General features: G+C 40.1%; 1 long non-coding RNA gene across 1 annotated transcript; it reads right to left on the bottom strand.

Annotated features, from left to right (window-relative positions):
• Window positions 1-18,646: 18,646 nt before the first annotated feature.
• Window positions 18,647-24,315, bottom strand: LOC114482178 (uncharacterized). The gene is made up of 3 exons (XR_003676314.1): window positions 24,245-24,315; window positions 19,750-19,886; window positions 18,647-18,731 (listed from the first exon to the last, which is right to left on the bottom strand). It is a non-coding gene; the product is annotated as an uncharacterized LOC114482178 (long non-coding RNA).
• Window positions 24,316-24,711: the final 396 nt, after the last annotated feature.

The following is a 24,711-nucleotide window of genomic DNA, read 5'->3' as shown; positions in this document are numbered from 1 at the left end:
ACTGACACAATCAAATCAAGGTCCTGGCATACCTCAATGACAAGTACTATGACTCCAGTACCCAGGAGTTTTTGGATGTTGCATCCTTCCTGGACCCAGGTTCAAATCCCATTACATCACCGCAGACAACATTCCTATCATTAAGACCAGACCGAAATGCTGGAATCGGCAAGGCGTGCACATAATCTGGTTAGTAATAATTATATATCTATGATATCACAAACACACATGACACTAATTGCTGTTTTTTTTAATGTGGAAGCAGAAGAGGTCTCACATTGAAACCACTCTGAAGCCTGAATGTGCACAGCCCTCTGACAAAAAGGTGAAGAAATCTTGAAGCTTCTACAAGACCACTGTGGCATCTATGAGTTAAACAGTTACCTCATGACACCTGTCATTGATAGAGAAGATGAACCCTTGGCCTGGGGGAAGGTGCACAAGATCAGCTTTCCATTACTGTGCAAGATGGTATCTTTGTGTTGTTGCACAAGTGAAGGAAATATAGTGACTTGCACTCGCTCATCTTTAAAACCAGCAAAAGTTGATTTCTGTGAGCTACTTGAAACCAAACAGCATGATCTTTCTGGCTGACAATGTCATATTAATTTTGCACTTTAGTGTGTTGTGTGCTGCTGTTATTGAGTTAATATATAATGTTTTTTATTAGTGTTCAAAACATTTTATTAAGGATGAGCTAGCTACACGTGATGAACCGTCGAACCTTGATTCTCTGGTCTCCTTAGCCAACTGCATTGACAACCACCTGAGATCCCGTCAGCGTGAGAGATCTTCTGTTAACACTGCTCCTCCCATGGTAAAATCTGCAGTTTCTCTGCCTCACAGAGAACCAATTCTGACCACCAACTATCATCCGCCATCGATGAGCCCATGCAGCTAGGCAGAGCTCACCTTACCCCTGAGGAGAATCTTCAACGCAGAGGGGCGGGTGAGTGCCTTTATTGTGGCAACATTGGACACTTTCTCTACACCTGTCCCATTCTGCCAAAAGACAAGGCCCACCAGTAACTGTGGGAGTACTGGTGGGTCAGCCCAAGCCCTCCCCTGAGAAAGACTCACAACTCCAGATCCCTGCCACCCTCTGTTGTAATGAACTCTCTCCCTCTTTCTGCTTGGATTGATTCAGGAGCAGAGGAAATTTCTTTGGACAAGCAGGTGGCACTACAGGCTGGAATTAAGCCTTAGCAGTTGATGGCAGACTACTTGCTAAGGTAACCCATTGCACTGAACCATTAACACTTATCGTGCCTGGTAACCACCGGGAGACTCTCCGAATAAGTGTCAGTTCTGCCCTGTGTACACCTCTGCTTCTTGGCCATCCATGGCTGGCTAAATACAACCCTCAGATAGACTGGTCTTTAGGAAAAGTAATCAGCTGGAGCACACACTGTTATTCTCTGTGTTTGCAATCTGCTTGATCTCCTCCAGGAAATGTCAAAGCCTTGTCAGCATCTCAACCAGAAACACCAGATCTGTCCTCACTGCTTCCTCACTGTCCCCACACAGGCCATACGACTGCACAATCAATCTCCTCCCCGGTGCACCTCTGGCTTCCAGCCACCTATACAACTTGTCTAAGTCTGAAAGAGAGGCCATGGAGAAATACATCAGGAAGTCCCTTGCTGCAGGTATTATCAAGCCTTCCTCCTCCCCAGTGGGCGAAGGGTTTTTCTTTGTTTCTAAGAAGAACTCCTCTCTCAGACCATGCATAGATTTTAGAGGACAAAACAATATAACTGTGAAGAAAAAATACCCCCTGCCTCTCATTGATTCTGCTTTTGCCCCTCTACAAGAAGCAACCATTTTCACTAAACTGGACATGCGTAATGCCTACCGTCTGGTGCACATTCAGGAGGGGAGTGAATAGAAAACTGCCTTTAACACTTTGCTTGGCCATTTTGAATATCTGGTAATGCCATTTGGTTTAACAAATGCCCCTTCTGTCTTCCAAGCTCTCATCAATGATGTCTTTCGTGACTTTTTGAATCATTTTGTCTTTGCATACCTGAATGATATATTGATCTTTTCTCAGAATCCTTCTGAGCACCAGGCAAATGTCCATCAAATACTCCAGAGACGCTTGGAAAACAAGCTCTACGTCAAGGCCGAGAAATGCGAGTTTCACTCCAGCAAGGTCAGTTTTTTGGGTTTCATTATTGAGAGGGGAAAAGTGAGATCTGATCCTGATAAAATCAAGGCGGTGGTGGAGTGGCCTCAGCCAGAGAATCGGAAGCAAATTCAAAGGTTTTTGGGGTTTGCAAATTTCGATAGGAGATTCATGAAGATCTTATGTAGTTGCTCCTCTAACTCGCCTGACTTCCTCTGTGCAGTTTGCCTGGTCACCAGAAGCCGACTCAGCTTTCAAGAGACTCAAGGACCTGTTCACCTCAGCGCCAGTACTTGTGCACCCAGATCCCTCCCTACAATTAATTTTGGAAGTTGATGCTTCAGACACAGGCGTGGGAGCAGTACTCTCACAGAGAAGAGGTGAGGATTCCAAGCTCCATCCCTGTGCTTTTTTCTCTCGACGGCTTTCCCCTGCTGAAAGGAATTATGATGTTGGCACCAAGGAGTTACTGACTGTAAAACTGGCATTGGAGGAGTGGAGACATTGGCTGGAGGGGTTGGAACAACCCTTTGTGGTATGGACGGACCATAAGAACTTGGCCTACATCCAATCTGCAAAACGACTCAACTCCCACCAGGCTCGTTGGACGTTGTTTTTTAGTCGATTCCACTTTACCGTAACTTTCCGCCCCCGGTCTCGCAATGTAAAACCTGATGCATTATCCCACCAGTTTTGTGCTGAAGCGGCTTCATCTGTTCCATAATCCATTCTCCCTGCCTCCTATGTGGTGGAACCCATTTTCTGGGAGATTGAGTCCCTCATTAAGGAGGCACAACAGACTCAGCCTGCTCCAGAAAATGGCCCTCCAGGTCGTCAATTTGTCTCAGATTCAGTCCGGTCCATGGTTCTTCAGTGGATTCACTGCGCCCGTTTTTCCTGCCACCCTGGCATTAACCACTCCCTGTCCCTCATCAAACACCATTTTTGGTGGCCCACCTTGCATAAAGAGACCAGGACTTTTTTGGTCTGGATTACTAAGGCCACTAGCTGTTCCTAGGCACCCTTGGTCCCACATAGCAGTGGATTTTGTGACTGGTCTACCACCTTCTCAAGGTAATTCAGTCATTCTCACTGTAGTTGATCGGTTCTCTAAGGCAGCACATTTTGTGGCCATTCCCAAACTTCCCTCAGCAAAAGAAACGGCCGATCTCATAACAACTCACGTCTTCCGACTGCATGGTATTCCCCAGGATATTGTTTCTGACCGAGGTCCACAGTTTATGTCACAAGTATGGCGAACCTTTTGTCATGACTTAGGTGCATCTGTAAGCCTAACCTCAGAACAGGCAAATCAAGATCTGGAGACCTCACTACACAGCCTTATTGCTTCTAATCCATCTGCCTGGAGCTCATACCTGCCTTGGATCGAATACGCTCACAACTCTCTTGTCAGCTCTGCCACTGGTATGTCCCCATTTGAAGCATCATTTGGTTATCAACATCCTTTGTTTGTGGTACTCCTGTGGCAATCGTAAGTGGCTTAGACTTACAGATAATAATTGCCACACACGCACGGCCACGCAGATAAGATTCCACCTAATTCACCATAGTATCAGAGAAATTGAAATCTGAGAGTTTTGAGCAGAGGACGACAAGATTTATGGTATCAAAAGCTTTCCTGAGGCAAGTGGCCATCTCTGTTGAGTGTTTGGTTTTAAAGCCAAACTGCATGGGGTGGAGAGAGAGGGAGCTGCTGTTTAAATGTTGGATTATGTGCTCTGATACCCATTTCTATTTCTTTTGAAAGAAAAAATTGACAACCTTAAAAAGGAGAACAAGCTTGGCTAAAATAGGATGTGATAAATGATGGAATCATGCCTCAGTTGCCAGTCAGGTCAGGCTGGCACCAAAATGCCATGTTCTTTATTTTAATTTAAATGTATTTAGGAATTGGATACTTTTTTCAAACTTAATTTTCAGTGCTGAATGTTTCTGGGTATAAAGATCTTTTCATAGTTTGATATTGAAACTGAACTGTGGCTTTAGGAGTTACAAATGATGAAGTACATGCCAACAACCTCCATTGTTTGCAACCTACTAAAAATGTGTGTGGCATGTCAATGTAATTTTTTGCCAGTTCAAGTGGGCCTTTGCTATCAGAAAAAATTGGCTTATTCAAAGAGGATTCCAGTTCATGCTTGACTTAATCCTGTACTTATCAGAAACACCTCAAAGGTGGCATGGTTTAACAGTATGTATTAGTTGAACTTTTGTAAGCCATCATTCTAAAGGGTTTGTGTATACTGGTAGAAAAAAAACATGTTACTACATTGGACTGATATAACCATAGTGATTAGAACGAGTTTTTATGGAGAAGCAAAGCCCATATTTGGCTCTCAAAACTAACTGCTCATCAGACTCTGAAATCAGAGTGTGGTTCAGACAGGGGCAGCTTTCACAGATCATTTTTAATTGACAGTTTTTTGGTCTGTCTGACACATTTTATCCATTCTGCATCCGCATGTGAATGCATGCTTCAAACTGTCCAATTTGAGTAGTACTTTGCATGCACATGGTAAAACCGCATATGTCAATGCAAATAATTCCAGAGTGAAATTAATCATGTTGTTTAGTGTTGAGGTTGGTTTTGAAATGTCAATAAAAAAACTAAGAGCAGTCCCTCATTTGCTGTTGGTTCCTTTGCCCTGTCGCTCTGCCTCTTCATGTTGCTTTCTGTCTGTTGTGAGGTAAAATACTGCCAAATCCTTCCCAAACCAATTACAGTGTCGGGAAAGTCCTCAGAGGTCACTGCAGTGACAGCAGAGTGTCAAGTGGTCTGGAGAGGCAATCACAGCCTGCTGTAGTCATTGAGTTTTCATAGTGCAACAACCATGGGCCCTAAATACACTTTGAAGTAGTGGACTGACTGTGATGTGATTTAAATCGTAAGACTATGTTGACAGATTAAAATCATAAAACAAATGAGAGCCCACGTCACAATCCCTGTGAAAAGATCCCCTAAGGTGAAGTAAGGCAAGGCAAGTGTATTTGTAAAGCACATTTTATACTCAATATGTTTTACACAATAAGATTAATTCAGTAAATTAAGATGAATTATAAGCATGAATTTCAAAAACCGAGCAAAAGATTGAACAACACTGGCCACGGTTACGTGATGATTTTTAATTCTGAATTAAAAATTCTGAATTTAATCATTCGGAATTAAAGTGTTCTGCTTTGTGTTTACATGGAAATGATAATTCCCAAATGAGGTTTACATGGAAAACAGGTTTATTCTGTTTTAGATAATTCCACTTTAGGTCTGGGGATTGGGAAGGTTCTAATTGGACAGGTGGAGAACGTGACGTATTACGTCTATCAGGAAAACACACGACAAACCTTTTATTGTCGGCTATAACACAGCCGACCACACATGAGAACTGTTTTCACCTTTATTTTGATTGTAGTTTTGAAGCAGCAGCCCAACAATAACACACGGTTTCAGTTTGGACCGCGGAGCAGAAGGAGATAGGAACTAATTAACGGTAAAAAAAAAAAAAGCCAAGTAAATCTCTGGAAAACAATCACCAGGAATAAATATTAGTTCCCTGGTAAAGATAGTAGCTCTAATAATAGGTAAAATGATAAACTGATGATATTACAGCCTGTGAATGCAGTACGTCCTAGTGCCAGCCGACCAGTGAGGCCTGTTCCGTTTACCGTGTTTACCGAGGTCCGCATGTTTATGCCTCTGTCCATCCACTCTTTTCATTATGTCCATGTCTTTTAAGGCTTTTACTAAATAGTCTCGGCTGGAGTCTGGCCCGTCGCCATCTTGGATTGTGTCGTCACCAGCACGTCATTGCCGCAAGTCGCACATGCGCGAAACGGTGGGAATTAACCAAGTGTTTACAAGAAATTGGAATTATCTCATTCGGAATTAAAAACAGAATAAACCAGCCACCTAAGTCGGAAATAACTTTGATTTGGAATTAAATTAGCATTAGGAATTATGTGTTTACAAGGTCAGATTACAGAGGAATTCACTTTTATTCCACTTTAAAGAGGAATTAAAGCTCCCGTGTAGACGTGACCAATGATCAGTTAGGAAAATGCTACATTAAATCGCAATGTTTCTAGGCCTGTCTTGAAGGAGCTGACCTAAATAAAAATTAAAATAATAAAACAAATTGAGCAAAACGAATGTTATAAGTATCCAGTCAAACCTTTTATTTATTTTTTGAATCTTGCATTATAATTTCTTTTTCAAACCTATTATCAAACACTGTGAATAGGCCTATTTTGTCAATCAGTTCAAAAAGTATGATTATGATTATTTAAGATAATGTTATACAACATTAAATACATCTACAGAAACACCAGACAAGAGACACATTTAGCTGTAGGCTGAGGGTTCAGTGTTTCCACTTTTACACTAAAGTGGAAGCACTGAACATTCTGATCAAGAGGTTGGGGATTCGTTCCCCCTGCTGTGCCTGTCGTAGTGTCCTTGAGCCATAAGTTGCTCCCAATGGCAGCTCTGTCCCATTCGCATGTGAATATAAGTGTGAATGGGTGAATGAGCTGATTTCATCTTTAAAATATAATTAAAAGTGCTTTACATTAATAAAACTTTACGTTAGATGAAAAAAAAAATACCCTACACAAACAATCCACAAGAAACCCGAACATCATCACGCAAACCCACATTGTCCTCATCTTAAACATAGGTTTAGGCTGGTTTAGAGGGTCTTAGAGGGAGGACAGCATCACAAGGATCACATCTGCACCAGGAGCTGATCATAGACTGCGGCCACAGGACGCCGACACGCCACCACTGAGGGCCCATGAGACGGCACCACTGTCGCCACGATCCATCACAGCTCCCATTTTCTGACCCGCTTGTTCCTGTTTTCAGGGTCACGGGGGTCTGCTGATGCCTATCACCAGCTCTCATTGGCCGTTAGGCGGGGGTACACCCTGGAAGGGCGGCAGTCCATCGCCGGGCAATACACAGACAGACACACAACCACTCACATTCACTCTAATATAGAAATGCGGTTAAAGTTATAATAGAAGGAATAGAATAGGTAAAATGAGAAATGTAAATTAGATAAGAGCTATATTACACAAATTAACAAGGTAAAATACAAAACAGTAGATACAATAAATAAAACAATAAAATAGCATTGAATAAATAATTAGCTAAATTGAACAAGTGGGTCTTAAAAACATGGACATTCTCAGCAGCCCTGAAGTGCTCCGGCAAACTGTTCCACAATCGGGGGCTGTAAAACTGGAACGATGCGCGCACCCGACTTGCACGGTCTCCTCTTCTGTGAAGTATCATGAGTATTTTGTATCGTGAGCCCTATATCGCATTTCATATCGTATCGTGAGTTGACTATTTTGTTACACCCCTAGTTTTTACGGCACAGGATCACCATGGTTACAATAGGAAATTTAAAAAAGTACATCGAGCTGTACTCAGTATGAAAATTGCTTGATTTGACAATGGAAGCACAACAGGTGGATTACAATATGGGATTATGACCAGAGATTATCTATCTATTATCACAAATTTCAAACTGTTATAACTACATCCCATAAACTAGCATCAGCAAGCTACAGTATAACATGTAATAAACAGGTTTATTGTGAGCCTAAATGATAGGCTGAGTATGTGCTACTTCCTGTGTGATCAACAGAATTAATACCTTGAAATTTTATTTCCTGTTTATTGTTAAAAGATGATTAAATATTTACAAAAGATTTTATTTCAGGGATTAAATGCTCATGTCATTGGTTGGTCACTCGCTAATTACTCCCTCTGCCACTACACAGGAAGTTGTGTGTGTTTCGGCCTTTATTGAAGGTATTTATTTCCACTCCTCAAAAAAGAAAGTAATGAGGGGTTAATGGTAGGTTTATTAAAAGTAGGCAGTGATGTGCCGTGAGCACTAGGGTAGGGTAGGCAGGGTGTTCCAAATCAAGACCACCAATGTCAACACCAATGACAATTTCATATGTGTCTGCTGGCAAGTGTTAATTCAATTCATTTCAATTAAATTCAACTTTATTTGTATAGCACAATTTACAACAAAGTCATCTCAATGCGCTTATCAAAATCTAAAATTCATAATAAAGAAAAAACTCAACAAGATCCACATGAACAAGCATTTATCCATCTAACAAAATCAACATCGTAAAACACCATTAAAGAAACATAAACATTTATTGAATATAGCATCCATACTCTCCCAACAAGATATATCTCATGACACGGCAGCACATCCGTTGTTTGTGTTGGAAACACGGAGAAAATGACAATCTCTATCATCTCAAGCGCTGTCATCCTACCTTTAGTGTTATCCCGCCCACTAGCTAGGGAACGTAGCAGCAGCGGTCACGTGATATCAATTCACTAATGCACTGTAAACTTAGGTATAGCATTTAGCATAGCAAGGTTACGTTCGAAGGCGGCGTAGAGAGCTGCCTTTGGACGTAAATGGTTTTCATCTTGGGGAACTGACTGTGCAAGCGCAAACACATAAAAACACGCTATGGGAACAGAGGCAGAGCAGCAATGTGCCTTTGAGAAGGGGTGTGGCCTCCTCCTGTCTTACAGCAGTTAGGAAATAGTGATGTTAAGAGATTTGGGTTATGAAAAGCACAAAATGCTGACACTTTCAAACGTATAAGTACCGTAGGCTATCGGAAATTAAAAAATAAATAATTTATAATCATATTATAATTCAAACAAGTAATCAAAATATCAATTCACCCTTGGGTAGACACTGCCTACCTGCACGTCATTGAAAATAGGTAATACAAAATTATACATCACAAGACGAAAAGCTTGCAAACCCTGCTTGGATTATAGTAATGAGCATTATGTGACAAAATATTGATTTTCAGTGTTTAAGAGTTGGTGGAGCTGATGTGATTCAAAAGTAAACCATCCTGAGGTCCATCAATCACAGAGACCAAAAACATAGGATTATAACCCATATTTAACCAGTGCAGCGACAGCCTAGTGTTATAACTGCAAAAGTGACGTTTAACAGATTATGATACTGTTCTGCAATGTATCCAGGAAAGTAAAGGAAAGTAAGAAAGAACTGCATTCAAACAAAGTAAAAAATGATCTTTAGTATTCAGGACTCTTCTCATGTCTGTGGAAATGGATGAATGGACATCCTACAACACAGCTCGACTCTAGTCCATCACTCAACCCTCAGAAAGCTCATTAGACTTGACAGAACAGAGCTTGACCACAGAGGGCAGAGTTAGACTGGTGAAGTGGTCACACCAGCATGATTACTGCCACGAGTGTCCACGGATGTTGATGATTGACAGTTGTGCTGTGTTGGACACTGACAGGACACATGATCTGCTTTAGCATGTGGCTGTTTGTCTTTTTATGTACACCAAGCAGTTCTAATGTGACATCAAAGTTCATGGCCCCTATTTTGAGTTTGCCGCGTATCCCGCACGGTGCACATAGAGGCCGAGTTGTGTAAATTATTCAAGGTGTGATCAGAAGGTGTGTTCTCGGAGGAGAGAGGCGGGTACCTACCCCATTCAGTTGGATCAAACTTTATTATTCAGGGCCGTGGTTCAGTAAGATGAACGTGCCTGAGAGGAAGGTGGAAAAATGATCCGACGGTGTTCCACACAGAGTTAAACCTCATTCAGCCATCTCACAAAGTGCGTGTGCATCCTGTGCAACCGGTTGTGCACCCCTACCAATGTGTGTGCTGGGGCACTGGTTGTGCGCACTGTGTGCCTGAGGTACAGAACTCTGTCTTCTCTGTGCTGTGTAGCGCTATGAAGCTGGGCGGCTGTGTATGTCCTCTGTGTGTTGCAGTGAGTGCAGCGTGGGGTGTCGCTGTAAGTGCATGTGGTCTGTGCGCGTCTGTGACGTTGCTCGGCCGTACAGCCCTGGGACGGTATCAGCCCGGGACCTGGTGGTGCCCGTAATGTTGACTCTCAAACATTAATCACTCATTTAAGTTGCTATTTTACCATCTCCTCACATTCACGTCTGCAGCCAGGCTACACTGTAAGCTCTTACTCGCAGCCTGCTGCAGCTGTTGTGCGTAAACTTAGCAAAATCATTTCATAAATGTCATTTTTAATCTGTGAACAACATTTGACATTTTAAAAGTATGAATGATTTTCTCCGTACAGCCTCCACAGGCTGCGACGCGCACATCAAAAGGCTTTCCATGTACCAATGCGATGTTGTGGAAAAACTGTTCAGGCTAAAAATAATTCCACACACTTTCTCTGGGGTAAACAACAGCTTAACTCTAGTCCAAGACAGAGCAGAAGCTGCGCTGTGTCCCGTGTGTGTGTATACATGGGAGCACAGGGGCGAACCCATGTTCCCCTGCTCGCAAAACAAAAAAGTGGTATCTGTAATATACTGTAAATACAATAATGTGGGCTTTTATTAAATGTATTTTATTTTGTTTAATTTGTGTACATAATAAGCGTCTGCTTATGCTTCCGTGCGTAAGTGACAGCTGAGGTTTGTGTAATATCTTATTTTCAGTCTCACTCACATTTTGCTGTGTTGTACCACAAATCCACAAAACAGATTTGCGTACACAAGGTCAGACCGGACGTGAGATCTGATCGTAGCGTATGTTCACGTCATAATTAATAAATGTGAATATGGCCGTACACCCGTTAGGGTTAATAAATGAGGGCCATCGTCTCCAACTTTTGCAGTCAAACAGTTTTTTTCACAACAAAGAATTGTTAGACATTTGTTACTCTTCATGGGGAATCTTATTCATTTTTTATATCATATGTGAATATTTTGTATCACGAGTCCTATAACGTATTTCATATCGCATCGTGAGTTGACTTTTGGTACACGCCTAGTTGGTGGTTGACAAGACCAACTCCTTTAGTTTGCTGGGCCTGTGGCAGAGTTTCTCTTTCTTCACTCTTAGATTTTTGATTCTAGGCAGATTTGCTCTGTTAAACCACACCACTCCATGGTCTCTCTGCAGAGACAGTTTGAAAGAACACATAACACATACCATCCGCTAATACAGCAGCTGTAAGACAGAGAAGGAACCTTATGTTCGTTCAGATAAATGCCCAGTATTTTCCCCCTCCACTTAGGGGTGGGAAAAATAATTGATGCACGGTCAATCAGTCGATAATCAATGCATACATTTCCAATCATCATTTATCTAAATGGTAAGTTACAAGGAATACTGTAGAAGGATATTTTAACGGTTTAACTTGTTTTATTTTTAAATCACAGTGGGGGGTTAGTTGAAGTTTTTTTTAATGGCTTAATTTCATTGTGATGTTTTAAAATTTTGTTTAGGATGCCACTTCCCCTCTTTGGGAAGAAAAAATATTCTTTAAAGAAATTGTTATTAAACTCCAATGGACCAGGGTTAACCATTTATTATCAAAACATTCAACAGTGCACAAAAAAAAAAAAAAAAAACAGTATTAAAACACATGTGCGAGGTGAGGTTAATGGTATTTGAGCTCACACCAATATTATAAAATGGAAACCGACTACTTGATTACTAGTTCCCTCTAAACTAATAATAATTGCTAAATAAAGATGAACAAAGTAAACACAGGAAGAATAAATGAACAAAAAAATGTGTACAAAGTGAAATATTAGCAAAAGAATAAACAAAAGAACATTAAATAAGTAGTATGTGGCAGGTTCGGTTTAGTTTTTGTTGTCCTGAGCCCTTGTGGTCCTCTTTCTGTTTATTCTAGTTTCATGGGTTAACTCTTGTCTTTGTGTTTCTTTCTCGTCAGTGTGTTTGGGTTGTGAGCGATTAGGGCCACATTCACTGACTTTGAGGCCTGCTCTCACTAAGTCCACGAGGGCTCAAATCTGTCCCATTGGAAAATCATGACGTGCGTGAGGGAACTTCCAGTGACTTTGTCAGGCCTTCTTGTGCCCTTTCCGTAAGTGGTCATCTCCGCAGACTTATCGTAAGGGAATTACCCTGTCGTTCATCGCACTGTGACCAGCTGACCACCGCTTTTAAAAGCAACGTGAAATGAGCGAATTATTAAACAAAAACATTGTAACATAGTGATAATTGTGGCCAAATACCATATACACAAAAGCAAATGGCAATTTTTATTTTTATTTTTTTAAATCCATCTGTTGTTGCAGTCATGGTCTGTGTGATGTGAAATCATTTTGTGATACAGGAGATTATATTGACAGTGTATGTGGAGGTATATAAGTATTTAAAGAAAAATTTGTAAATCTGTGTATGTATGCTTAAATTTGTGTAATTGTAGAAAGTTGTTGTAACTTGTATTGTGCCTTACATGCTAATATGTGGAGTTAATAGCCTTGCTTTGTAGTTTGTAGTTTCTTTTTTCCTTTTTGTGTTGTGTATATATTTTTTTAATTATCTCTTGTTAAACTCATGCAGTTTGTGGGTGTAGATGTTTAATGCTTTACGACTCCACTAAAGCTTGTGAAACTCCGGCTCATTTAGAATCCTGCTCAACTTTGAACCAAAATAAGAATGAGATGGTAAAATGACTCCTATATTGTAGCAGAACTGCACTGGCTCCCTCATTCTGACACTGTTTAATGCATTGATTGACCCCCATTTTTTCATCAACAGGGACTGAACAGTGAACCCTAAAGTTTTGTCACATGAAAATCTATTTACTGGTTACATAAATTACTCAGCTCAAGGTTTTGAGCGAGTATTCAACTCTGATATTTGACTTGAGAGTTTATAATTCATTGGCTATGCAATATAACAGCGAGACTGTAAACACAATCATAAAGAAGCGTGTGTGAGTGTTCTATAGCCCAATGTCCCAAAGCTGCAATCGTAAGGAGCGTTGTTATGTATTGCTGTCAACGAAAAAACAAAGGACTGTCCCATTTCTATTTCTAGTGCTTCAAGCCCTCACAGCCTCACACACTCCATCACTTTACAGGTGATGTCAGTGAAGTTCCTGAGGGCTCAGGGCTCAAGGCAGTGAGTGTGGACATTGGGATTGGGCCTACACGCCTCATGTTGTGCACCCAGGTGTGGCCCGTTCTCAATTAAGCCTTCCTCACTATTTAGCTGAGTGTTTCCACACAAAATGCTTGCTGGATCGTAGTCAACAGTTGGGTTTCCATTCCGTATTTTCACAAAATGAAAGCTCTATTTCTAAATGTCGACAAAGTATAATTGCACTTTGAATGTGTCGTGGTTTCCCCAGGTAGTGATGTGGACGATGAAAAAGATGTTGTGTGGAAAAAGGATCTTCATTGAAACGTACTTTTGCAAAATAATACAAAGTTTATTAACACAAGCAGAATCAAGAGAACAGGGGAGAGACAAAAACCCTGTGAGAGCAGCCGGGGTCAGATTTACTCTGAATAAAACCAGCCAAAAAAGGCATATATGATATGACAGGAAACTGGAGACCAATGGGAGGAGTCTAAGGCTTTAGCCTTAGAACAAAGAAAGAAAGCCACAAACTTTCACACCTCAACCTGTTCTTGGATTCTACTGTTCCTCTGTTTGGCCAGGAAGGGGAAAGGGTCCCCCCTTTGGTGCACATTTGCACTTCACAGAGGGAGACAGACCTTCTGACCCCAATGCTGAGACTAGTATCTCAGTCAAAATTAAACTTAGATGATTTGTTTCCTACACATGTGAAGCAGCCAATACACCTAAAATGTGTTTCCATTGAAGGTTGTTTTGGGCTGGAGCCTCGCAACTCCCGTGAAATCTTATTCCACGAGACTTCGCTACAGAAAGACAGATGCTCAGAACCTCCTTATAACACTCCCTATTCCTTTGTTGTTTCACGTCTAATGTGGCACTAATAATTTTAAAGTACAATGCTAAGAAATGTCCCGGTCTTCTCTTCTGTTTACATGTACATGTTTACTCAGAGAGCAGTAGTCATATGACCAGGTACCTCACGTCACGTGTATTTGCGGCAAAAAAAATTCCCGTAGCGCTTTTGAGTCACATTTCAATATCGAAACGCCTGAAATACCTCCTCTTGAGCGATGTTTCAATGTTTTTTTTTCTAAATTGTGCTATTTAGATTTTGTGCATTTCCAAGGGTAGTGGAACAACAGCTAATGTTTCCCTCCTCGTGTACTGCGTTTTGTCCCATGCACCCTGGTTTCCTAGTGCCTTCTTGTGCTTTTTTTGAATTTTGGTTTTTGTAAGTTTTTTGATCATTAAACATGGACTCATATTTTGAACGCAATGCCTTTCTGCTGCCTGATTCTGTCTCTGCGCTTGGATCCTCAACCACAACTCACAAATGTGACAGAATGATCCAGCCACTAAAGCACCCAGCAGAGGACTTGGAAGAACTGCTTTTTGAAAACTGGAGAGTGTCCTCTGTGAAGTGGTTTCCAACCCTTTAGCAAGGCTTGAAGCAGTATGGAGAACATATTATTTACACTTTGTCATCAAGACCTCAGGTGTAAGCACATCTGCCCTTCAACAACATTTTGGCCCCTGTTGATGAGCTGCTTTTACAGGCATCGGGCAAGTATCTTACTCCTGTGTCCCATAGCTTCCGTAGTAGTCTATCTGAGTCCCCTAGCTTCTAGGCTAGTCTTCCTGAGTTCCCTCGCTTCCAAGTTAGTCTTCCTTAGTCCCCTAGCTTCCAGGCTAGTATTCCTCCACTGCGAGTGCCTCACAACTCCCATGAAATCTTATTCAACAAGACTTCACTGCAGAAAGACGGATGCCCAGAACTTTCTTATAACACTCTGTATTCCTTTGTTGTTTCACATCTAATGTGGCAGTAATAATTCCATCTGCCGTCTGTGCCGGATCCCCGCACCAGGCCGCCTACGTCAACGCCAGTGGCAGCGTCTGTCACACCAGAGCTTTCTTCTTCTGGCTTGCCGGAGTTGTCATTGTCTGACCTGCCAGAGCTTGGGACGGGTGCCGAACTTAGTATTTCCAGTCCTACCCGGCAGACCGCCCCACCAGTGCTCCACAGTCCTGTCTGGCCTGCCACCCGTCGCACCGCCCAACCGGTACTTCAGCTATCTAACAAAGAAAATGAAAACATTTCGAAATATGTTCAACAAGTTTGCAAACTGGAGATGCCCACATCTGAAAAGGGAGGTTTGTGTGTTTCTTGGTTAGTGGCGTGTTGCAACCAACTTCAATAGGTGCAGAAGGGAGTCCCCCGTAAAGGATATACACTCAATGTCCTTTTGAAAGGGGAGATGAGGTGGCTTTTAAAACAGATATGATGTTGCTCTTCAGGAGTTCTATGCAAATTCAATTGTTTGGATTGAGTCGATGTTCCGCAGGCCAAATTATGTACATTTTGGGGTGTCTGTGACATGTAAGATGAAGCTGACCAGATTTTGTATGTTTTTGTGGCGTAAAACAGACACTCCAGTGGTATCTATCATTGTGTCCTTGGGCAACACACTTCACCCACATTGTCTAGTATGAATTTAGTGTGTGAGTGCGTGTTTGTGGTGGTCGGAGGGGCCGATGGCGCACTATGGCAGCCTTGCTTTTGTCAGTCTGCCCCAGGGCAGCTGTGGCTACAATAGTAGCTTACCGCCACTAAGTGTGGAGTGAAATAATAATGCCTTAATTCTGTAAAACGCTTGTCTATGATGAAGCGCAAAATAAATTCCAGTGCATTATTGTTATTATTATTATAAAATGATGAGGCATGTGCACAGACATTTTGGGTGGCAGGAGCTCAAACTAGTGGGCGCGCACTGTAGCTGTTCCCACTCAACGTTCTTGAAGCCAAAATACGGCACTTCCATCTTGAAAATTTGATGTCATGGGAGGAGCCCTGGTAACACGCTCCACCCAAGTTGTTGAAGACATTCAAAACTCTGATAAATCCCAGCATTTAGTCCCAAATACAGTAAAACTGCTGTAAAAAAAAAATTACAAGAAGAAAGCAGCTTCACCCTGATTTCTTCTTAGTTTTTTAGCTCTGTGAGGCTGACCGTGTCATTGAAAATCCTCATTTTTAGATTAATGTTGTAAATTCATGATAAATGATAAATAAAATCAGGATGGCTGCCGCTTTCTGCTTCATTTTTGCTTCAGTACCATACAGGAACTGCTGTGGGTGCAGTGTCGCTTCACCATTTACATTGTGAAGAAGAATTTTGCAATAGTAGAAGAACCAAGTCACATGACTCCTGCGCCAAAAAATAACTTTTGAATTAATTCATATATTTTTTACAATCACCATGTTTTATGGCACTTAAAATATTTGTATATTATGTATATTATATTAATAATTGTATTTTTTCAAATGAATTTGGGAAAACTGTAATAAACTGTATTACGGATCTCTATGAGAGGAAAAATGTTTGCTGCGATTGGGAATACCTTGTTGTCTGTCCTCATGTCAGGTTTTACGACTTTAATTCTGGTCATAAAGTTGAGGAGTTATCGATTTAGGGAGTGGTTACCCAGAGGCCTGTTGAATTCCTTGTTGGGGAAAGTGTTCCAAGCAGTTTGAGTCTTTAATAATTATTAGTAGAGGTTTGATCTCCTACATCAATATGGTACTTGAGCTGCTTATTTAGTTTAAATATAATAAACTGTATATAATATACAATTTAGAACAGTACTTTTTGTTTATTGTATATGTTACAAGCAAGGACGCTGCTACTTGATTATTATTATTATTATTATTATTATTATTATTATTATTATTATTATTTTCACACTTCACAATGCAGTTATAACTAAACAGAAATCAGGGCAATTTCTACCCATTTTGGAGCCCTAGGCTAAATCAGAGTTTGGATTTGGACTTTTTTATATTGTAAATAAGCCTTCATGTTACTGAAATAAACTTTTTATGGCTTCATAACTATTGATAGTGCATTTTAGTTTAATTACATTTGTTATAACAGACAAACAACTCATATGAATCTCAACAATAAACCGCACATGATTTTATAGCCATTTGTTTATCACTAAATAGAATACCTAATAAATAAAAAAAAGTCAAAAATGATTTGCAAAATGATGTATGGACGGTATAGTGCACATTGACCACATGTGTTTCAAATATTTGTATGCCAGACCTACAAATATTGTAACATTGTCCTAAAAACTCAAAAGAGTTTGGCTAAACAACAAGTTCTGATGAACCACGGCCAGGGCCTGCTGAACGCCTCCGCATCGAATAGCATGTACCACCTTCCCGAGAATTCGGTCAAATGACTCAATTCCACCGAGTAAAACAAATCAAATTGTGCGTCCTAAAATTGCAATCTACGATGAATTGCTTTTGAAACAATATATCACATGGCTACATATGTTCAGAAAATACCGGAAAAGGGGGTGGGCCCCTCTCAACTCCCCCCCATTTCAAAAAGGTCTCTGAGAGGCTCTTGACATCCGCTCATAGAATATCCATGTCAAATTAGAGCCCAATTTAACGAGAATTAACGGAGGAGTAGTCATCTGAAATTGGGGCTCCCTGGCGCCCCCGTGGCACATACGGAGTAATGGGCCCCATTCATATAATGGTAATCAAATAATCATAATCTACGTTGAATTATTTTTGAAACGATATATCACATGACTATGTTCCCATAAATTTGGAAATTACCGGAAATGGGGGGTGGGCCCTGGGCCCCATTTCAAAAAAAGGGCTCCGAGCGTCTCATCATATTCATTCGTAGAGTATTCATACAAACTGCATTCTGATCTAACGAGAACTAACAAAGTGACATAAATGGGCCCCATTTATATATTGGTGTGTGTCAATAATTCGGTACCACCAACCGTAGTAATATTTAACTTGCAAACAGATGAGAAATTTACTTTTGTTTTTTTTCTTTTGGGGCCTCTTCGAAATCGAAAATCGGGCTCTGAGCGCCAATGCGTACACATCCATAGATTATACCTACCAAATTTCAGCCCGATCTGTTTTTGAAAAACAGAGAAGTAGCGATTTTAACTAGTGTACACAACAACAAGAAGAACAAAGTAAAGGGCCTTTTGAGTCCGATTGCCCGGCCTCAAAATAATGGCAAAGGAAGATTGGACCAATTAATACTAAATACACAAAGAATGTTCATTTTACATTATATATTTTATAGAATCAATCTGAAATACATTCTAAACTAAACAAAATTCACCTGAAAACTTTAGATGCTGGTTCAACAACAATAGTCTCAAAAGAAAGATAATGCTTGACACACCCCTCCAAAGGTATTGGTACAGTGAGGCCAATTCTTTTATTTTTGCTGTAGTCTGTAAACATTTTGGTTTGACATGAAAAGATGACGTGACAAGAGATCAAATGCTGAAATGGTTATCCAGAAGGGTGTGTCTCTCAGAGGTGAATGGAACAGTGGCTGTGATGACGCTGAGTACTGGTTGTTCAGAAGGGTGTGCCTCTCTAGGGCTGGACGTCTTTAACTCTGTTGCTGTATACTGAGCAAGAGAGAAAAGCATGATGATAATATTAACAGGCTAGGCAATATTGGAAATGTTTGACAATAAAAAATTATTTCACTTATGTTTGCTATTTGTACTGATTAAGTCATGCCTTGTTGCTGGGTGATGCATTTTCATTGACAAGCTTGTCCACCATTTTTTCCTCTTCTTGGCAGCAGATGGAGCTTGCCCCCATTATGGCTCTAGTGGGAAGAAATAATAGTTTCTTTGTATTTTTGATAAGAAAAGTCATATACAGGTTATTTTCTATTTATTCAAATATTTCTGAGAAAACTCTAGTCCGTGCATGGCCTAAAAAGTTCATGAAAGCTCTACGCAAGGATGATAATAATAATCATAGGTTTGATAGGTCACTTTTAATGTTGTCACGTATATAGAGCTATATACATGAAATTCTTTCTCTGCATTTAACCCATCCCTGAGGAATAGTGGGCAGCCACAGTGTATAGCGCCAGGGGAGCAGTTAGGGTTGAGGGACTTGCTCAACATCCCACAGTGATGGCCTAGGTGAGATTTAAACCAGTGACCCTCCAATTACAAGCTCGCTTCCTTAACCACTTGCTAACAACAACTTACATTTGACAAGAATGATAATCACGTCTTCAGCTGCCACTTCCTACAAATTGTCAGAGTTATAACTCATGTTAAAGGGCCCATGTAATGCTAAATTGACTTTTCTGTGCTTTAAACATCATAAAAGTGCTATTTGGGCTTCATGCACATGGAGGAGGAGGAAATCAGTGTCCCGTCTACAGACGCAAATCAGGCTGTTTGTGTAGAGTTGCTCAGAAAGTGACTTTTTTGAGGCTAAAACTCTGGAAATCAGGCCAGTTTGGGAAAATAAACCTCAAATACTTAGAACAAATGGAGATGGGTGAAAAATAGCATAATACGGGACCTTTAAGTTTCAACTTTTAACAACCATTAGTAGAAACGGATAAAAAGTTGGTCAAAGGACACTCAACCCCAAACTTATCTTTATAAAGCAAATAGGAAGAGGTCATGTGCAAACGCCAAAAATATTGAATACTTTTAAAATTGTTAGGGACAATACATGCAAATTAGTGACCTCTTAACTCAAATGAATATGTTTTACTTAATAGAATTATGCATGTTTACCCAAATGGAACTGTCTATCTATGATAGCAGCCAAAATTCGGTATTTTCTCATTAGGATGCTTAGTGTCTCTTCATTTTCACCTCCACGTATCCAATCATGGCCAGGTTTTGCTGGTAATAGCACCTCCTCCGATGTTGTTCAGGCCTTAATGAAATCCTGGTGTCCTACTCAGTTTCTCCCTCACACAGATGAGTTCTGTGAGCAGTGTCGGTGATAGCTGTTGAAGTAATAATTACATCCAAATATTAATCTGTTGCTTGGACCAAGTCATAAATCAAAGCCATCTCTTGCTCGTGTTTCAAAGTCTCCCCGTGTCCAACCAAGAACATTACAATGATAGATCTTCTTAATTTGCCTCTCTGTAAAGAAAGGCTGAAAGTGGGCGCGGCTTTCAAAAACAACATTAACCAGAATGGAAATGAAAAACAGGGGCGGGATCTTTAAACAACTCATTTAGTGTTTGTGTGTGTGAGTGTGGGTGCTTGTTTTATTTTCAAAGTGAGCTTTGTTACAGCTCTGTATTACATTTCTCCCCAATTAAACTCCTTTTTAGATTTCAAAATAAAACGCATACATCAGAGCTATCAAACTGTTGCCTTTGGGCTTCATAAACACCAGGATTAACCAATGTACAAATGTATTGATTTTCACTGATTTTCCATTCTCCTTGCATTAAATATAAGCCTTTTAAAGAATTTCTAAGTTTCTAGTTTTTTGATTGCTTCTACTGGCCTTTTGAAGTATTTAAGGTTTAGGCAAGGCCAAATTATTATTATATATTATACTATTTGCACATTTCAGACACACTGTTTGAAAACCAATTAAAAACATTTAACAGGATTTAAAATCAACAATAAAAACTTTAAATTAACAAAATAGTATCAAAAATCTCCCTTTCAGTCATAGTCAGCAGTGTAAAGGAGTGTCTTTAAGTTGGATTTAAAAACATTCACATTCACCCCTTTTTTTAATTTATTTTTTAATTTTAAATTCATTTATGTATTATTATTTTTTTTATCATTATTATTAATATTGCTTGTTTGTTGTTCAGTTAAAATGTTCAAAATCTTTAATAAAAATTATTTTAAAAAAAATTAGATGCTGGCTTCAGCTCTGTTGGTAGTTTGTTCCACTTCTTTGCAGCATAACAACTAAAAGCAGCTTCACCATGTCTGACCTGTGTCCATATATCTGGGAGACCTGTTGGTTTCATACCTGACTAACATCTCAGTGATGTATTCTGGACCAAACACATTTATACACTAGCAGCAGAACTTTAAAGTCTGAGGCTGACTGAAAGCCAACGTAAAGACTTTAATACAATTTCTAATACAATTACAATTTAAACCAAAACATTCATCGTAAGAAATCAAAATATAGCAAACATGACTGAAACTTCCATCATAAGCACTTGCCTTGCAGAGACAGAGGACAAAGCACAACGTCTGGTCTCAAGGACGTTGTTGTGACCAGTGGCCTAATTTATAAACACTGCATACATATAAAAGAAAGCAACGTTTGGGATTTATAAAAAAAAACAAACTTGACGTGATAACGTGCGCACCTCCACGGCGGCTCTGACCCTGCCGTACGCACAAAACCATGAGAAACAGGAAACTCCGCCCCCAACAGGAGAAGGTTGACATTAAAAACAGCTCAGTGAAAAAAGGATTTATTTGCAAAAACGAAAGGGGGAACATTTAAACTGACACCCCAGGGAGTGAGTGACCTGTGCGCGAGCCTACAAATACAATTTTATATTAATAACGATTGTATTTGAAATCAAATGATCATTGCACAAAACATTTTATAACACCTGTAGCTGTTATAAAAAGGAACACAGTGGCTTATCTGGCACTGCTGGAGGACACAATAAACGGGAGACTCCAGAAGGAGAGGATCTACAGAGATGCAGGACCTCCCCGTGAGGACCAGGTGCTGCGGAGCCCCCAGCCACAGCACCACTGATCAGTAAACATCCTGGGACTGATGAAAAATATGGTGTTACTTGAACTTAAATATTTTAAATTAGGTATAGTTCCAAAGGTGTTTTACTACCTGTTCATTTTTATTATTTCAAACAAGAAAATACAATTTAATCTCATGCTTATGGCACAAATAGTGCATCTGTGTCCCCCTCAGCCTCCATTATAACACAGAGGGGTTCCCCAATAATCCACCAGTTTTCTGTCTGTGAAATAAGCTCCAGTACGTTCTTTCCTCCACCTGTTGAACAGATAATCCACATTTTCTCCTCCGACCATTTCTTTTTCACCTCAATCACAGTCTGACGCTCTGAGGCAACGCAACGCGATCCACCTTTCTATCATTCATAATGTGCACCGTGTCACCAAATTACACGAGTGCGTGTGTCCACCTCAACAATTCATACCTCCACCTCACAAAGAGTGAAAGTTGTTCTATTTGCTCCATCAAAGAAAATGTACCTGAGAGTTAATATTTTTTGCTGCTTTATTTTCATCCCAGCCTTGTTTTCTATGTTTCTGGAATGATTTTTAAGGAATAAACTCCGAGCGTTTTTCTACAGCAGTTAAAATCTATGCAGTAAATGAAACGAAATTTGGTGCAGACCCTACAGCAGATGACAGACGATGTTATCTGTCCTGGGTTGATTGCTGTGGTTTGCAACGGGTTTGATGTTCCTTCGACCTCCAGCTGCTCACACTAGGATTTGGTTTCTCCATTAATCACCCATAAATGGTTGTCACAGCTGGATTCGGCGCTCATCCAACATCAACAGCCGTTGTCAGCTGGATGACAAATGAAAAACGGGGTGGCAAGGTGGTGGGGAGGTAACTCAAGTGTTTATTCAAAAAGTATAACACGCGTATGTATGCTACTAAAACACCAAGGAATCACTGAGCTGTGTTGGTGTTGAATTGGCTGAATGAGCAAAGCTATTTCAGTTGTACTTACATGTTTATTTCAAACTTCTGTTGCATCGGACTCATGTTTAACAGTGACGCTACCATAGGCGGAGTTTGAGATTTTTGCATAGACTGTCTCGAGATTTGCGCCAACCACAACATGTAACATATACAATAATGCAAAAGTGATTAGTAACATAATTAATCATATTTACTACAAAAATGTGCGTCGACGCATCGTTTAATGTTGTAATAATAATGATAAAGCCAGGCTGGCGGCTGCTATCTGTTTCATTTTTGCTGCAGTACCATACATGACCTGCTAGGTGCAGTGTTGCTTCACACGCCAAAAAAATAACTACTGTTTTTAAAAGAACAACAAATTAGTTTTTTTTTACATTTGTACATTCACTGTGTTTTATGGCACTTAAAAATATCTGTATATTATGTACATTACATTAATCATTGTATTTTTTAGAATTAATTTGGGAAAACTGTAATGAAAACCTTAGACCACTAGGGGAGACAATGCCCCTCCCTGCCCCCGGCAAACTCCGCCTATGCTCAGACTGGTCACCAGACCTCGGTCTTTTGGGGGGGGGGGGGGGGGGGGGGGGGGGGGGGCATGTAAAAAGCATGAGTCGGCACAATTATTATTACTCTACTTTTTTTTTTTGAGCATCACTGACACAATTCCACCATCAATAAAATGGGCTCGGAGGCACACTGATTTGATCATTTTGGTGATTTATTTACTTGAATAATAATCTGAAGTGTTTTATTTTGAAATGTAACCAGGTAATTTATTGCAGAGTACGTGCTTAACTTCCTGTTTAGCTTCAATTGCTCTGTGCTGATTGATGCGTCGTGCTCCGGTGTCCGCCAGAAATAGAAGTCCTGTGTATATCTGGCGGAGGGTACCGGACTGTGGGAGCTGGGAAGGAGCAGACGCACCACAGCGGACCCAGTGGAAGTTAACACATAGACTAAAGTGGAAACCTACTGTCCACTCAGAACACTTTGGATTACAATATGCTCTAAGAATATTATGGATTTCTGACCAAATGATGCCAAAAAAAACTTACATACTGCAGCTTTAAATGAAAAGGCCTACAGATGACAGTAATATAATCGATTTAATTATTTTTATCTTGACATATTCTTATGGCAGATAGAAAATGCTTAATTGGCTGGTGACAGAGAGAAGCCTAGTGCTGACACACATTAATCAACAAACGTCCCCTACTTAAACCAATAAAAATGACTAAATTTCCCCTACCCAAATTTCAAAGTTAAAAACAATATCTTCTTCCCGTCTTTTATATTTGTGTTGCTTATTTCATTCTTACATATAGTTCGGCTGAGAGCACACCTTGAATTACTCTTGACTCATACGGGGTCATTTTTGTAACAAAACAATTTATGTGTGCGTGATACAATCCATGTGTCTGTACCATGATCCCTCCTCAGAGCTGTGGACTATAAACAGATAAAAGTTTGGTTGAACTGGCCCCAATTGCTCCACTCCAGCTAAGCTATAAATATGATGATTTTCTTTGGACTTGCCCTGTAGTCCATGTCGGAGTAATGATAGCTTTCCACACTATAACTTTAACTTGTAAGTGATACGTTTTTAATTCAATATGCCCAAATATACATTTGAAAACGTATTAGTTACTTAGCTTACCTGTGTAAGGCTGCGACCCCAGGTTTGGAAGCACTGCTTTAAGACTTCATGGGACAACAATCACCACACACACACCCTCTACACACACACACACACACACACACACACTGATAGCTTCAAACATTAAAGGTCACATCGTGGTAGATTGGTTTGTCTCTGTTGATTAATGAATGGGATCATTGGGATTGTTTGTTTTTCGTAATGGTGATTTTGAGTTATACAAACAGCATAGCTGAACAATGCCTCCGTCATATTACACCACCTGTGTTTAAAAGGCATACACATTGTTGGTGATATCATTACATTCAAATTAATGTTAAAATAATTTTCATTGCTACTTATCCTTTAAGAACTTACATTTTAGATCATAAACTAAGTAGTTTACCTGAACAAGAGTGACATCATTGACATACCCGAGTTATATCATTGCAAAAGTCATTAAAAAGCACACAAACCCATCCTAGAAG

The sequence above is a fragment of the Gouania willdenowi genome, chromosome 20 (genome assembly GCF_900634775.1).
Source record: "Gouania willdenowi chromosome 20, fGouWil2.1, whole genome shotgun sequence".
In the NCBI taxonomy this organism is placed as follows: domain Eukaryota; kingdom Metazoa; phylum Chordata; class Actinopteri; order Blenniiformes; family Gobiesocidae; genus Gouania; species Gouania willdenowi.
The sequence above is the reverse complement of the archived record's forward strand: the minus strand, read 5'-3'. Positions and strand labels throughout refer to the sequence as shown.